At 30.5% G+C, this 17,680-nt stretch overlaps 1 pseudogene; it reads left to right on the top strand.

The window, feature by feature from the left end:
- The window catches only part of LOC121392088, a 30,349-nt pseudogene that overhangs the window by 1,836 nt on the left and 10,833 nt on the right, over positions 1–17,680 (top strand).

Genomic DNA, 17,680 nt, shown 5'->3' with positions numbered 1-17,680 from the left:
ACATATGTCTTTATACCTATTGAGGGTTCTTCCTGGGATTATAAGATCATTTTCATTAGTATCTAAGTTAATGAGAATACTTCAGTAACCACAATATTTAATAGTTCATAGTATAGTATTATCAGTATTAAAAGAATGCTGTCATTGATAGATTGATAGCCTACTGCTTAACTATACTTAACTGTAAATGATTTCTGATGATTTTAGTTCACATTGATCCTGATTTCTTTGATTTTTTTAAGAAGATCAATTCTTGCATTAAGAGAATGGTCAATTACATATACAACACATACAAATTGAACATTTCTCTTTTAGCACAAAATGATTATTTTTACTTTATATAAAAATAAAAAATGAATATTAAAAACGCTAATCTACCCAAACATCCAAGTCTTTTTCTTATTACTTTTTCATTTAATGTGTGATTTCATGATCAGCTAGAGTTTTTAAGGACATAATTTGTTAACTAATTTAATGTACATTTCTCTTCTTAATTTTATAGGTATTGGGCTAGCTTTAGCAGCAGCTGTCAAAGGTTATCGCTGTATTGTAGTAATGCCAGAGAAAATGAGCAACGAAAAGGTAGTTACATATACATGTACATGTAGTGTATATGTATATACATGTACATGTGTAGTACAATGTACATGTATTAATACAACTAATTACAACTGTTGTATTCTCTCTAAGGTATATGTACTAAAGGCTCTGGGAGCAGAGATAGTTCGTACACCAACCACAGCTGCTTTTAATTCAGCAGGTCAGGAAATCATTATATTTCTACAGACCATATTAAGTGTTAATGTACTGTATAGCAGAAAAAATTGATGCTTTTAACTCGACACACATTACTACTTTTTTGTAACACCAATATTATAAATTGTGCCAAATATTGGCCATTTTAAAAGAAATTCTATGTTGCTAATTTTATCTGTAACATTATATTTGAATTTATGTAATATTGTATTTACTATTATTATCTCATATTGAGTATAGAATCTCATATTGGAGTTGCTTGGAGGTTAAAAAAAGAGATACCAAAACTCACATATTTTAGATCAGGTACATATCTAGCTATTGAATTGGTTATTGTACTTCTGTATCTATGTTCTTGTTTGTAGTACATATAACGTCTTCTTATATAAACTTTAATAGCTTCACAACTAAATATACATTAACTGTATTGTGTATTTAAATATACATGTGTATTTTACAGTATCGTCACCGTGGTAACCCATTAGCTCACTATGATGGTACTGCTGAGGAAATTTATTAACCAGTGCAATGGTAATCATGATCTGTTTGTCTATCATTCTGGCCATCTATCTACATCTATTTCTTTGTAAAAATATTATGAATGTACGTATGTATCTCTTTGTCTACAGGTCAACTTGATATGGTAGTTATTGGTGCTGGTACAGGTGGTACTGTTACTGGTATTGGAAGGAAAATGAAATGAGAAGATGCCAAATGTTAAGGTAAAAAGTATAATTCATTCAAAGTCCTCTATCATTTATCACTAGGTTATTGGTGTTGATCCTATAGGTTCTATATTAGCTGAACCTGAAAGAATTAACGAGACATCAGTTACTGTTTATCAGGTAATTGAGTACTTTCACTGTCTACTTACTTCTCTCTCTGTCTGTCTCTCTCTCTGTCTTTCTGTCTCTGTCTCTCTCTTCTGTCTCTGTCTCTCTGTCTCTGTCTCTGTCTGTCTCTGTCTGTCTCTGTCTGTCTGTCTGTCTGTCTCTCTCTCTCTCTCTCTTAGGTGGAAGGTATTGGTTATGATTTTATACCCACTGTCCTTGATAGATCAGTGTGTTGATAAATGGTATAAAACAGGAGATGCTGAAAGTTTTGACTTTGCTCGACGACTTATCAAAGAAGAAGGATTATTGTGTGGTAAGTAAATGCATGCTCTTAAATAAAGTAATGCAATTTTTAATGGGAAAACTATGAGCTGACAAACTTTAGTAGTCTTACATGTATTTCTCCTCCTCACATGTAGGTGGTTCTAGTGGTAGTGCTGTGGCTGCAGCTGTAAAAGCTGCTCAGAAGTTACAAAAAGGACAACGTTGTGTAGTTCTTTTACCAGACTCTGTCAGAAATTATATGTCAGTGTATTATACAATACATGTACATACATATGTATTAGTAGATATGATAAGACTTTTGTTAGTAAAGTTATTACCTGTAATACTACTATATAATAACATTGGTGTTTGTATTATGATAGGACCAAATTTATCAATGACGATTGGATGGTTTGATAAAGGATATATGGAGTCATCTGTACCTGAGAAAGATAAATGGTTAATAGTATATTTTATTGACTGGCTATACATTGTCCAATACACTTCCTTCTCTCTGTTAGGTGGTGGAAACAACCTATAAGTGTCCTAGAAATATCTCCTCCAATAACAGTTCAATCTGATGTGTCTTGTAGTGATACTCTTAGATATTAGGATCTGAAGCTATGATCAAATGCCAGTGGTAGACAAGAATGGGTATATATCATACTCACTATTTGATAATAATATTATATATACATATATTAAAATGTGATATATTGTATTTACTACCAATAATGAAGTTGACCTCATAACAAGACTAATTAAGACAACTACTATACATGTACAATACATATAATAGTAATATATAATTTATATACATATAGGTCAAATTATATTGTAGTATATTGTTCTATTAAATTACATGTATTATTATGAACAACAAGAACATTTACAAATTATAACAGTATTGTTATGTACTGACTGTCTTTGTCTATTAATAGTGAAGTAGAGGTGTGGTCACACTGACTAATATGACATCCAAAATGTTAAAAGGTACTGTAAAGTCCTCAGATCCAGTTACTAAAGTCCTCTACAAACAATTTGAAATGGTCAGTTAATATTGTTAGAATTGTAATGATAGATATAATTCTCATAGTTGGGATATTGGTACTCCATTGGGTCATCTCTCTCGTGTTTCTTAATCGTGATCACTTTGCTGTAATTACTAGGATAGAACGCCGAAGTAAGTGTTATTATATAAGATTTTTATACTACTACTACTCTCTCTCTCTCTCTCATAGCTACTAGTGAAGGAGTTGTTAAACATAAACAACACATACATGGTATAGTCACTCGTATTGATCTTCTCAATTATTTAATGCAAAATGAACCACAAGAACACAATTAGATTTTAGTTACTTTATTGAGGGGGAGGGCTAGATAGGTAGCATGTACTTTGTCATATAATACCAGTACACTATATTTTGTAGTTAATTCTATCATATTAGACTTTTTGTAAATTGATCTGAATTTTGTAATTTATCATTTGAATAATCAACTAAAATTATTCCATGACACTGATATAACTTTTTGTATGATAAACAATCACATTATATTAGCACTATATTGAGAACATACTATGAGTATTATCACTAATGTACAGTTAAGTATGTTGTAAGTGGTATCAATGCAGATTAGTTATATTACTGAAACCATTGAAAACTGCTGTATTTATAAGAGTGCAGTTGTTTGTCCATATTTAGAAGAAGAGAGGGAGAGATATTAAAATGAAGCTAGTCTACACTGTTCTTTTAACTTCAGTCTGTAAGTTGATCATTAACTAGTAACCAAGTGATATAACATTATTTTTCTCCAATAAAACTATTGTTTTTTTAAATTAAAGTTACTACTCTCTAGACTAAACTAGCTATATGCAAGTCCTTACTAATAATATCATCAGATGTAATGTTTATACATTTAATGTACTATCATATATTAACTATCTAGTATATAGCCATGTATGGAACTGAATTTAATTAGAATCTATGTTATGGATGCTTAATTGTAGAGTGTTATAAACATTAAAGTCATTAGTGTAGATGATTAACTAATTATACGAGGAAACCATTATGTACATGGTACTGTATATATTAGCAGGTTGTTGAGTACATTGATTGAGTTTTGGAAACATATGGATTTACTAGAAATGTGTATGAATAGACTTGTAGCACACTAAAACTAGCTACATGCAAGTTCTTACTAAGAAACCATTATCAGATGTAATGCTTGTACACTTAACGTGCTAGCATATAATCGATATATATACATATATAATGTGATAGCATACATTAACTATCTAGTATATAACATAGTAATATGGAATTGAATTTAATTAGAATCCATGTTATGGATGCTTAATTGTAGAGTGTTATAAACAATTAAAGTCATTAGTGTAGACGATTAACTAATTATACGAGGAAACCATTATGTACATGGTACTGTATATATTAGCAGGTTGTTGAGTACATTGATTGAGTTTTGGAAACATATGGATTTACTAGAAATGTGTATGAATAGACTTGTAACACACTAAAACTAGCTATATGCAAGTTCTTACTAAGACCATTATCAGATGTAATGCTTGTACACTTAACGTGCTAGCATATAATCGATATATATACATATATAATGTGATAGCATACATTAACTATCTAGTATATAACCATAGTAATATGGAATTGAATTTAATTAGAATCCATGTTATGGATGCTTGATTGTAGAGTGTTATAAACAATTAAAGTCATTAGTGTAGACGATTAACTAATTATACGAGGAAACCATTATGTACATGTACTGTATATATTAGCAGGTTGTTGAGTACATTGATTGAGTTTTGGAAACATATGGATTTACTAGAAATGTGTATGAATAGACTTGTAACACACTAAAACTAGCTATATGCAAGTTCTTACTAAGAACCATTATCAGATGTAATGCTTGTACACTTAACGTGCTAGCATATAATCCATATATATACATATATAATGTGATAGCATACATTAACCATCTAGTATATAACCATAGTAATATGGAATTGAATTTAATTAGAATCCATGTTATGGATGCTTAATTGTACAGTGTTATAAACAATTAAAGTCATTAGTCTAGATGATGAACTAAATATGGTGAGGAAACCATTATGTGAGTGTATACATTGTAGATCTGTTTAGATATCTTATTTACTACTACATAACTAATGAGTCACATGAATCTATAATAAAAAACTGATATATTATAGTATTCATATGTAGCTTATATTTGAAAAATAGCTGTCAACTACTATACAATGATCTGTGTACTATATTATATACACATGTTATATTATTAATATAATTATGTACATTTGTAGGACTAATGAAGGAGCAGGTAATGAATGTTGCTATGGTAGAGATGGTAATCTAATTGGGACCACCAGGTGGAGGATCAGTAGATAAAGTATCTACAGTTGGTAGTACTAGATTGAATTACTTGAGTAACTTGATCAAACATCAATTTGAAAATATCCTACCATATATCTTCTGTTGTAAAGGAATACGAACTAGTTGTCATATTTACTATGAAAGGCATCCTTCAGATAATGGAACAGCTTACACTCCTCCAATACCTGATAAGTATGTATCATATTAACAATATTATAGAATATGGTTCATGGATAACAAGCATGCTTGCCAGTGTGTTTTCAATTTATAAGATTAATACTTGATTTCTTTGTAATTTATGATAATTTGTCATTCATTAGCTATCATAATTGGTGATCCACATATTGTGACTCTTGATCTTCACAAGTACACATTTAATGGAAAGGGAGAGTTTGTTCTCATTGAGACAAATGATGAATCATTTACACTACAAGGAAGAATGATTAAAGTTAATTCTATTATATTAGACTTTGTGTAGATTGATTTGAATTTGTTATTTATAATTTAAATGATCAACTAAAAAATTACTCTAGACCGGTTATATAATGTTATTGTAATATTTATAAACTTATAAACTTATTAACATTATATTAACCCATATTGAGAACATACTATATATGAGTACATTATTACTAATTACAGTTAAGTATGTGATCACATAATGTGGTTTAATTATATTACTGAAAGCCATTAAAAACGACTGCTGTATTTATAAGAGTGCACTTGTTTGTCCATATTGGAAGAGAGAAAGGGAGAGATTAAAATGAAGCTAGTTTACCACTCTTCTGTTAGCCTCAGTCTGTAAGTAGATCATTAACTAGTAATCAAGTGATATAACATTATTTTCTTCAACAGTGATTTCTGTATATTTTCCTAAGATAACCAATGGTCAGCTTTCTACATATGGAGTTCATTTCTATGTTGGTATACTGAGGTCAATTTGGCACTATACAAGAGAACTCACGATTACTACATTATCAGTTCAGCCAGTTACATTCACAGTAGAGTTAGGTATTGGATGGAACCACAGTAGTACAGGTTGGTACTACACTGGTAATGTATCTGTTAATAGTCCTGCTCTTGTAATACTACCTGATAATGTTGAACCACGTAATGGAAATTATTCAGAACGATTCAAAGGAATTCATATCTATTCTAATGATGACAACACTCCTATATCAGTTGTTGTGGTGTCTGTGGAGTATGACCTCAATGCTGAATACTTAGCATATCCATACATCAATATGGGACTACAACGATATGAATATTATGTGGTATCTTTAGATAGCTGGTGGGGAGACCAGAGTCTGTTTCTTTTTAGTTGGAAATGAGGACAACACTACTATAACTATTGTACCTACACAGATGATAGAGGTTCCAGAAGACCCTCAAAATCCAAGCAATCCAACTATTATTATCAATGCTGGCAATACTTATACCATTACGCTACATTTGATGCAAACACTTCTGATTGGAGCTGTAGACGATTTAACTGGTACTCAAATTATTTCAAATAAACCTTTAACAGTTATCAGTGGACATGAGTGTGGTATAGTATCACATGAACAATGGTGGTGGAATGTGTTCTTCTCACAAGGTGACTGGTGGTGGTGGTGGGGATTTTGTGATTATGTTACAGAGCAGATCCCTCCGGACAGTGACTTGGGGTAAAAAGTTCCTCCTTGTACCATTTCCTGAAACATCAGTGCAGCACTATACAAAGATTGTGGCCTCTGAAGGAAAAACTACTATCACTCAAACTTGTAACAATACATTAATTAATAGCACATTTTTGACATTTCCTGGTGACTGGAACTTTACAAATACTTACATTGATCCAGTTACCTATTGTACCATTGAATCTGATAAGCCAATACTTGTATCTCAACTTGTTTCAGAAGGACATGTAAGAGACTCCTATTATAACTTTTCATATCTCCATGAAACCCTGACTGTGATACCTCCTATTGAACAATACATTAACAAAGTGGTCTATGTACCACTGAACACTTCATTGAGTGACTGGTTTGATCATCATTACATTCAAATAGCAACAACTAACACAACTGATGTTCTATTAGATGATAAACCTTATGACTGGACTGGGAACCTATTCATGGTAATAATGGTGACATTATAGGATATGGAACAGTTCATGAATTTGATGACACTCTACCTCATGTTTTACATCATACTGATATTACTGCTGGTCTTAGTGTAATTGGATATGGAAGTATAAACCACTATTATTTTTTCAATACAGAAGGATATACATACTTAACAGGAATGAATCTAAACATTATCAATACAGGTTAGACAAGTAAACTTATTTTATTTATCTCTCTCATTATTGTTACTAATAGGTGCTCTCTTCAACTCAATCCATGGTATGGTCATATATTAGGTGGTGTACCAGTAATACTAACTGGACCCACTTATATTAAATCTACTGATAAGTTATATTGTTTATTTTGATGGTATTAAAGTGATGGTGTCTATGTTAGTCAAAGACAAGTATTATGTATTACACCTAGACTAAGAAAGATAGGAAGAGTGAATGTACAACTGTTTCATAATGGATTTAAATATGAAAGGGATCATCATTTTATTCACGTAAGTAAATAACTTTAAGTATTTTTTTGACTTATTTCATCTGTAGGACGCATTGAAGATGATAATCGTGTTGACATTATCTCTCATAAACTACTTATACATGTAGGAGATAATATTACATTAACATGGTCAACAGTATTTCTAACTAAACCATTACAAGATGTCATTGCTCCCTCAGATTTACTTGTTGACATTAAATTACATATCTTCCAGATATCTAATAAGTCTCTACATTAGAACAAGTGACCACATTAGACAGTAATGTAACTAATACTGGATCAGCTACTGTCACAGTACCTATTATATCACACTCCAGTAATCAATCTGTTTATGCTGCTATTATTTCCATTGAAGCTAAAGGTAGTAATTTGCAAAATCTAACCATTATTTGATAAAGCAGAAGGGACAGTCACTCAATGGACAGATATAATATGGATAGTATCAACCAATAAACAATCTAGTGGTACTAAACTATGGTCTGCATGTAAAGCATGGTCTATCAGTGAACCATCTAGTATTGGTCAACAATTATTAGAAAAAGTGCGTTCTGATTTCCCATGTCCTCCCACTATTGGTCAAGCTAGAACTGTGAACAGTGGACTTATTGAAGATAGAGATACAAGACTGATAGAATTCTTTCATCCTAAAGCTTTTAAATGTTTTTCATCAAAGGACTGTTACAAGGTAAGTTGATTCAGCCATGAACTATCTAACTATTAATAGTAACAGTAACATACTAACCAATGTACTGTGAGTGATTGAATGTCATGTTAAAAACTGATAAGTTATTACTCTCTAATTACCAAAGCTATTCTCTAAGTAGAATGACCTTTCTATACATAAGGAATATTATAATAAGAATAAAGCAATTAGTTTTAATATTGTATATTCTCTCAGTAATACAAGTAATATGGTGTATTGAAATTAGTGTTAAATAACATTGTATGTAATAAATATACAGAATAGTTCAGCATATGATGTAGGTAGTGATGTAAATCAACAGTCTATGTAGAACAGTGTTGTCCAAATTTACCATCAGAATTCCCTTGAAATTTCACAGTCCATTTCATATCATATGAGATTGTGGGATTATGGACAACATAGAACTTTCTTTAGGTATCCAACCAGGACAAATATGATGTAGAATAGTAGATATTCTGTATTCTATTCTGTACTACTAAATTGTTTATTCAAGCAGCATAATTATGATGTGGATAGATATAGCTAGTAATATTATAACAGTCTATGTAGAGTAGTTGTTGTAAATAAAATGGTTTGATTTCTAGTATGTATTTCACTTATATACTGAGAAAAAGACCTGGGTGTTTGGGTAGATTAGTGTTTTCAATATTCATTTTATTTCACCAAACAAAAATGTATTAACAGCAAACTTATAAACTGCTATTATACTCTATAGGACTGCTAAAAGTGATATATCACTTTAGCATATGCATTCATTATATGAATTTCATACATGAATATGACTATATATATGGTACTGTATATTAGCATGTTGTTGATTACATTGATTGAGTTTGGAAACGTGGATTTACTAGAGATGTGTATGCATGGACTTGTTGACACACTAAAACTAGTTATATGCAAGTCCTTACTAAGAATAATCATCAGATGTAATGTTTATACAGTTTATGTACTAGTATAAATTAACTATCTAGTATATAGTAATATGGAATTGAATTTAATTAGAATGTATGTTATGGATGCTTAATTGTAGTGTTATAAACAATTTAAAGTCATTAGTGTAGGCGATCAACTAATTATATGAGGAAACCATTATGTGAGTGTATACATTGTAGACCTGTTTAGGTATCTTATTTACTACTACATAACTAATGAGTCACATGAATCTATAATAACAAACTGATATATTATAGTATTCACATGTAGCTTATATTTAATAAATAGTTGTACAACTACTATACAATGATCTGTGTACTATATTATATACACATGTTATATTATTAATATAATTATGTACATTTGTAGGACTAATGAAGGAGCAGGTAATGAATGTTGCTATGGTAGAGATGGTAATCTAATTGTGGGACCCACCAGGTGGAGGATCAGTAGATAAAGTATCTACAGTTGGTAGTACTAGATTGAATTACTTGAGTAACTTGATCAAACATCAATTTGAAGATATCCTACCATATATCTTCTGTTGTAAAGGAACACAAACTAGTTGTAATATTTACTATGAAAGACGTCCTTCAGATAATGGAACAGCTTACACTCCTCCAATACCTGGTGAGTATGTATCATATTAACAATATTATAGAATATGGTTCATGGATAACAAGCATTCACACCCGTGTGGGTACAATTTGTAAGATTAATACTTGATTTCTTGTGTAATTTATGATAATTTGTCATTCATTAGCTATCATAATTGGTGATCCACATATTGTGACTCTTGATCTTCACAAGTACACATTTAATGGAAAGGGAGAGTTTGTTCTCATTGAAACAAATGATGAATCATTTACACTACAAGGAAGAATGATTGAAGTTAAAACTTCATTGGGAAGTGTTGCAGATGCTACTGTCTTCTCAGCTTGTGTAGCCAAAGAAGAGAATTCAAGTACAGTTCAGTTTGAAATAGAAACAGTTGATAATATCACTTCTGTGATTACACTTGTTGATGGAGAAAGAGCTAACCTTGATGAATTAAAAAATTCAATACTTTGAAAATGTTACCATCATTAAATCTGGTAACACCACATTCAGTGCTACATTCTCAAGTGGTGCATTTCTACAAGTACAAGAAGAAAATGGTTTTATATCTGTCCTTATTGTTAGCCTCCCTGAGAGTTATCAAAGCAAAACTCAAGGACTAATGGGTCCATATAATGGTGATAAGACAGATGACTTACTGCAAGGGGAACTGGAACATTACCTTTAAACTCTACTATACAAGAGATACATGAAAAGTTTGGAATTACATGTAAGTGTATGCTAGTTAGAATTTATAATAATTCTAAATTTTATTTAGGGATCATTGATAATCCTAGTGACAGTTTGTTTACATATAATTTTGGACAAAGCTGGTCTACATACTATTTTCCATCATTCATTCCTGTGTATGAACCTTCCTTTTCTGATACTGGTCTGGAAAAAAAAGCTAATGATATTTGTGGAGATGATGTGTTCTGTAAGTTTGATATAGCAACTACTGGAAGAATTGAGATTGGAGAGGCTACATATCGAGGAGGACAGGAACTTGAACAACTAATTAATTTATCCAAACCAAGTAAGTAATTAACACTCATTCACTTTATTAACTTCTATCTCATTTATAGTAAATTGTAATCCATCCTGTGTTCATGGTGCTTGTGTGGATACTAATATGTGTGCTTGTGGAGAAGGTTATAAAGGAGACACTTGTGATATCATAGGTAATGAATGACACAGTTACATAATTCAATAGATAGTATTAATATTGTAGTTTACTCAACATGTGAGGAAAATCTTTGTATTAATAATGGTACATGTCAGTATCATGCTGGAAATTACATCTGTACATGTCTACCTGGCTTTACTGAAGAATTTTGTGAACAAAAGCAAAAAAGTAAGTTAATTATTTATGGCTTCTTTTCAATATTGAACATTAGTTACATGTAATCCATCATGTGTTCATGGTATTTTGTGTGGATACTAATATGTGTGCTTGTGAAGAAGGCTATGAAGGAGACACTTGTGATATCATAGGTAATGAATGACACAGTTACATAATTGAATGGATAGCCTACTTGTATTAATATTATAGTTTACTCAACATGTGATGAAAATCTTTGTAACAATAATGGTACATGTCAGTATCATGCTGGAAATTACATCTGTACATGTCTACCTGGCTTTACTGGAGAATTTTGTGAACAAAAGCAAAGAAGTAAGTTAATTATTTTTGGCTTCTTTTCAATATTGAACATTAGTTACATGTAATCCACCATGTGTTCATGGTTCTTGTGTGGATACTAATATGTGTGCTTGTGAAGAAGGCTATGAAGGAAACAGTTGTAATACTACTGGTGAGGATTCACTGTTATCATGAACAATCTAAATTTACTAATTGATCGTAGTTCATTCACCCTGTGATCCTAACCCTTGTAATGATGGTACATGTCAACCTCATGGTAGGAATTATAGCTGTCATTGTTTACCTGGATTTATAGGAGAATCTTGCAACAATGAAGTGACAAGTAAGTCAGAATTAAAAAATTTTCTTCACATGATTGAACATTAGTTACATGTAATCCACCATGTGTTCATGGTTCTTGTGTGGATACTAATATGTGTGCTTGTGAAGAAGGATATGAAGGAGACAGTTGTAATACTACTGGTGAGGATTCACTGTTATTGTGAGCAAACTAAATTTATTAATTGTTAGTAGTTCATTCACCCTGTGATCCTAATCCTTGTAATGGTGGTACATGTCAAACTCATGGTAGGAATTATAGCTGTCATTGTTTACCTGGATTTGTAGGAGAATCTTGCAAAAATGAAGTGACAAGTAAGTCAGAATTAAAAAATTTTCTTACATGATAAATTATTAGTTATTATAGTTGATAATATCAATTGTTCTCATACTTATATTGTATTAGCTCCTACAATACAACAATCATCTGATGATAATAATCTTGGTGTTATTGTTGGAGTTGTAGTAGGTCTTGGAGTTCTACTACTTGTTGTAGTGATAATAGTTTTAGTGGTAGTACTGGTGGTGAAAAAGAAGACCACTAAAATGTCTCTTGACTCTAAAGATCTAGAGAAGCTTGAGATGAGTGATCATTTTTCAGAACAATTTGACAAACAGTGATTAACAATAAATACATTAGATTTAAAGACTGTAGAGTTGTTTTGTACTTAATTACAATTGCCTTTTGCATATTTACAAGTTAAATAAAGAACTATCAAATTTGCTATTTTTTGTGCTGCATCTTCATTTATTTTCAGTTTTTGAATAAACAATCATTGTAATATCATTTTTTCATTTTTTTATTTTTCATAATGATTTTAAATTTTCGTATTTTTGAAGATGGATGATAATCGTGTTGACATTGGTTCTCATAAACTACTTATACATGTAGGAGATAATATTACATTAACATGGTCAACACTATCTCTAACTAAACCATTACAAGATGTTACATATATTCCAAATATCTAAAGATGTCTTTACATTAGAACAAGTGACGACACTAGACAATGATGTAGCTAATACTGGGTCATCTATTGTAACAATACCTACTATATCTCACTCCAGTAATCAATCTGTTTATACTGCTATTATTTCCATTGAAGCTAAAGGTAGTAATTTGCAAAATCTAACATTATTTGATAAAGCAGAAGGAACAGTCACTCAATGGACAGATATAATATGGATAGTATCAACCAATAAACAATCTAGTGGTACTAAACATGTAAAGCATGGTCTATCAGTGAACCATCTAGTATTGGTCAACAATTATTAGAAAAAAGTGCGTTCTGATTTCCCATGTCCACCCAGTATTGGTCAAGCTAGAACTGTAAATAGTGGACTTCTTGAAGATAGAGATACAAGAGTGATAGAATTCTTTCATCCTAAAGCTTTTAAATGTTTTCATCAAAGGACTATTACAAGTTAAGTTGATCCATTATATACAATTATAATTATTATAACATACTAACCAATGTACTGTGAGTGATTAAATCTCATGTTAAAACTGATTGTTTATTTTAACTAATTAAGTTATTACTCTCTAATTACCAAAGCTACTCTCTGAGTAGAATAACCTTTCTATAGATAAGGAAAATTATAATAAGACTAATTAGTTTTGATACTGTACATTCCCTTATTGATGCAAGTAATATGTGTATAAGTGTTAAGTAACATTGTGTATAACATTGTGTATAAATTTGTAAGCACAATATAATGATATACATAACTCCAAATATTAAGTAACAAATACAATAGATTTAGTTTGTAGTTCACAAAAGTATATGATAGACATTGTATTGAGTTTGGCAATACATTTAATAAAAACTAGGTTAAAACAATTGTCCAGTTTTAATAGGCTATATATCATATCCAAGTGGGTGGAATTAGTAGTAAAGATAACTTATTAACTTATTATTATATATGGTACTGTACATTAGCAGGTTGTTGAATACATTGATTGAGTTTGGAAACGTGGATTTACTAGAGATGTGTATGCATGGACTTGTTGATACACTAAAACTAGTTATATGCAAGTCCTTACTAAGAATAATCATCAAATGTAATGTTTATACACTTAATGTGATAGCATATATTAACTATCTAGTATATAACCATAGTAATATGGAATTGAATTTAATTAGAATGTGATGCTTAATTGTAGTGTTATAAACAATTAAAGTCATTAGTGTAGACGATTAACTAATTATATGAGGAAACCATTATGTGAGTAAATACATCATAGACCTGTTTAGATATCTTATTTACTACTACATAACTAATGAGTCACATGAATCTATAATGATATACATAACTCCAAATATTAAGTAACAAATACAATAGATTTAGTTTGTAGTTCACAAAAGTATATGATAGACATTGTATTGAGTTTGGCAATGCATTTAATAATAACTAGGTTAAAACAATTGTCCAGTTTTAATAGATTATATATCATATAATCATTTAGTTTATGACTAAATTTGCACATTAAGATTAAACTTTCTTAGCTAGACTGTATTCCACCTAATATTAATAACTAAACTAAATGGTTACTATTTTTGTAACTACTAGAGGTACATCATAGAAAACAGCCTGTATATTCTGGTTAAGTGGTTTACCCATATATTATACAAAGTGGGTGGAATTAGTAGTAAAGATAAACTTATTAAATTAACAATCTCTACAAACATCACCTGGCTTGAGTAAACAAGTTAGTAGCACCTAATTGTACAGTGTTATAAAACAATTAAAGTCATTAGTGTAGGCAATGGACTAATTATATGAGGAAACCATTATGTGAGTAAATACATTGTAGACCTGTTTTAGGTATCTTATTTACTACTACATAACTAATGAGTCACACTAATCTATAATAACAAACTGATATATTATAGTATTCACATGTAGCTTATATTTGAAAAATAGTTGTACAACTACTATACAATGATCTGTATACTATATTATATACACATGTTATATTATTAATATAATTATGTACATTTGTAGGACTAATGAAGGATCAGGTAATGAATGTTGCTATGGTAGAGATGGTAATCTAATTGTGGGACCACCAGGTGGAGGATCAGTAGATAAAGTATCTACAGTTGGTAGTACTAGATTGAATTACTTGAGTAACTTGATCAAACATCAATTTGAAGATATCCTACCATATATCTTCTGTTGTAAAGGAACACTAACTAGTTGTGATATTTACTATGAAAGACGTCCTTCAGATAATGGAACAGCTTACACTCCTCCAATACCTGGTGAGTATGTATCATATTAATAATATCATAGAATATGGTTCATGAACAACAAGCATGTTTGCCAGTGTGGTTTCAATTTGTAAGATTAACACTGATTTTTTTTAATTTATAATAATTTGTCATTCATTAGCTATCATAATTGGTGATCCACATATTGTGACTCTTGATCTTCACAAGTACACATTTAATGGAAAGGGAGAGTTTGTTCTCATTGAGACAAATAATGAATCGTTTACACTTCAATTAAGAATGATTGAAGTTAAAACTTCACTGGGAAATGTTGTATATGTAATGATTGGAAAGAGAGGACAGATGAGTAGTCTAGTGAACTTGTAAGTATTCAAGCTCTCTTAGAGAAGATGAGTAGTCTGGTGAACTTGTAAGTGTTCAAACTATTTTAGAACAGATGAAAAAAGATAAACAGTTTATAGAACAATCACTTGATGTTAGACTGTCTACTATAATCATATTTAATTTAATACTATTCACAAGAAAATTATTTTTTTTGTTTTGTTGGTTACTATGGAAAGTAATGCTTGACAACTTAAATAGTGGAAGGTCAAAAGCAGTTAAAAGACTTTCAGGATTTGAGAGTTAAAATGGAAACTGATTGAAGTCATGTAACTAACTGGTTGTTGGCAAAATAAGGGAACACTTTATTTAGTATTGTCTTAAGTAAATGAAATCTTGGCTATCATTAGAGGTAAGGAATGTGTTGATTCCATAAAAAATAGCTAAATGGTTTAGGTTTTGTACAAATGAGTCAGATAATGTATATGGCACATGTAGCTCCACCTTTCTGTTATTGGAACCACTCCCCTTTTTATCATTGTCACTCAATTTATCTTGATCAGAATAACCACTGGTATGTACATCATTGTGGACATGGTCTTCTTCCCTTTCCAGATACCATACTTGCTGGTAGAGACTATCAATCCTTTTGACTTTTATTGTGTCTCTTTTTTTGTATTTATCAATTTTTAATTCAATTTGTTGGAGAGTATTCTCATTTAGTACTACATCAAGATGTTGTTGGAGTTCTCTGCTACCCTCAGAATAGAATCATATGAAGTTATATGTAGTTTTGAGAGTTATTTCTCCTTCTCTTTGAGTTTGGTGCTAAGAGAACCCACCTAGTTAAATGGATGGATTTATGGATAGATACATGAATTAATGGACAGATAGTTGAATAAATCAATTAGTGAATAAAATGATAAGTACATGAACAGCTTATTGGTGTGTGGATGGATACATGGAAAAATGGATGGATAGATAGATGAGTGAATATAGATTCCTTATGGGAGATTATACACATAATTATATGGAGAGTTATCAAAATGAAAACTTAGAAAATACCAATCACTTCTTGTATAGTATAATAAGAAAGAGAGAATCTAATGATATTTAAATTGACTATTTAGCAAACAATATAAGCAAAGTTAGGGTTAAAAATGAATCTGTAAATTCAAACCAAATAATATAGATTAAATAAGTATCCATTGTTTATGATTAGATTTATTACTATGTTATAGATCCATTACCATGTTTGATACATGTACAATATATCCATTGGAATATTTATATATCCATACAAATTTAACATGCATCCATTGTTATTAATTGATCATCTATTCTGTTTTATATTTTTAATATGCCTTCTTTTATGCAAGATGGATAATGAAAGAATAATGATGAAACATTTTAAAGATGGAAATAAATATTTTGATTAGTAAAATAAGGTAAATTAACCTATGTTATCCCTCTCTCTCTCTCTCTCTCTCTCTCTTTCTCTTCCAGTTCTAGAAAGTGCAGTTTATATACTCAAATGTCAAATGTCCATCTTTGTGTACACCACATGTCTGACCTCCTTATAAAGTCAAAATTTGTCCTTTTCTATAAATAGTAACATGCTATTTATAGTAATGCATAGACTTATATTAATAGTTACATATATTTCTAGTAGTGTTAACATTGTTGTTTTTTTTAACATTACCAAGATTATTACATTGATACACAATGAGCTTATAGTAGTGATGACAAATGCACTTTAAGTTCCACAGAGTGTATGTTTTCATAAATCTTTGTTACTATTTATTATATCTATTGTAGGATTTATAACTTCTCAAAACATTATTTACTGTAAGAATTCTACACTGTTCAAAACCTTTCCCACAGCCTTTACAAATATAGTGTTTTTCTCTAAGCTAATATATAGCACTGGCAGATCTGAGTCCATACAATTAGTCGTATACACTATGATAGCTGTCTCCTATATACATACATATGCTACTTTCACTAATTCATAATATATAT

This window comes from Gigantopelta aegis, unplaced genomic scaffold (genome assembly GCF_016097555.1).
Source record: "Gigantopelta aegis isolate Gae_Host unplaced genomic scaffold, Gae_host_genome ctg3378_pilon_pilon, whole genome shotgun sequence".
In the NCBI taxonomy this organism is placed as follows: Eukaryota; Metazoa; Mollusca; class Gastropoda; order Neomphalida; family Peltospiridae; genus Gigantopelta; species Gigantopelta aegis.
Note: the sequence above shows the minus strand (reverse complement) of the source record. Positions and strands in the feature narration are given on the sequence as shown.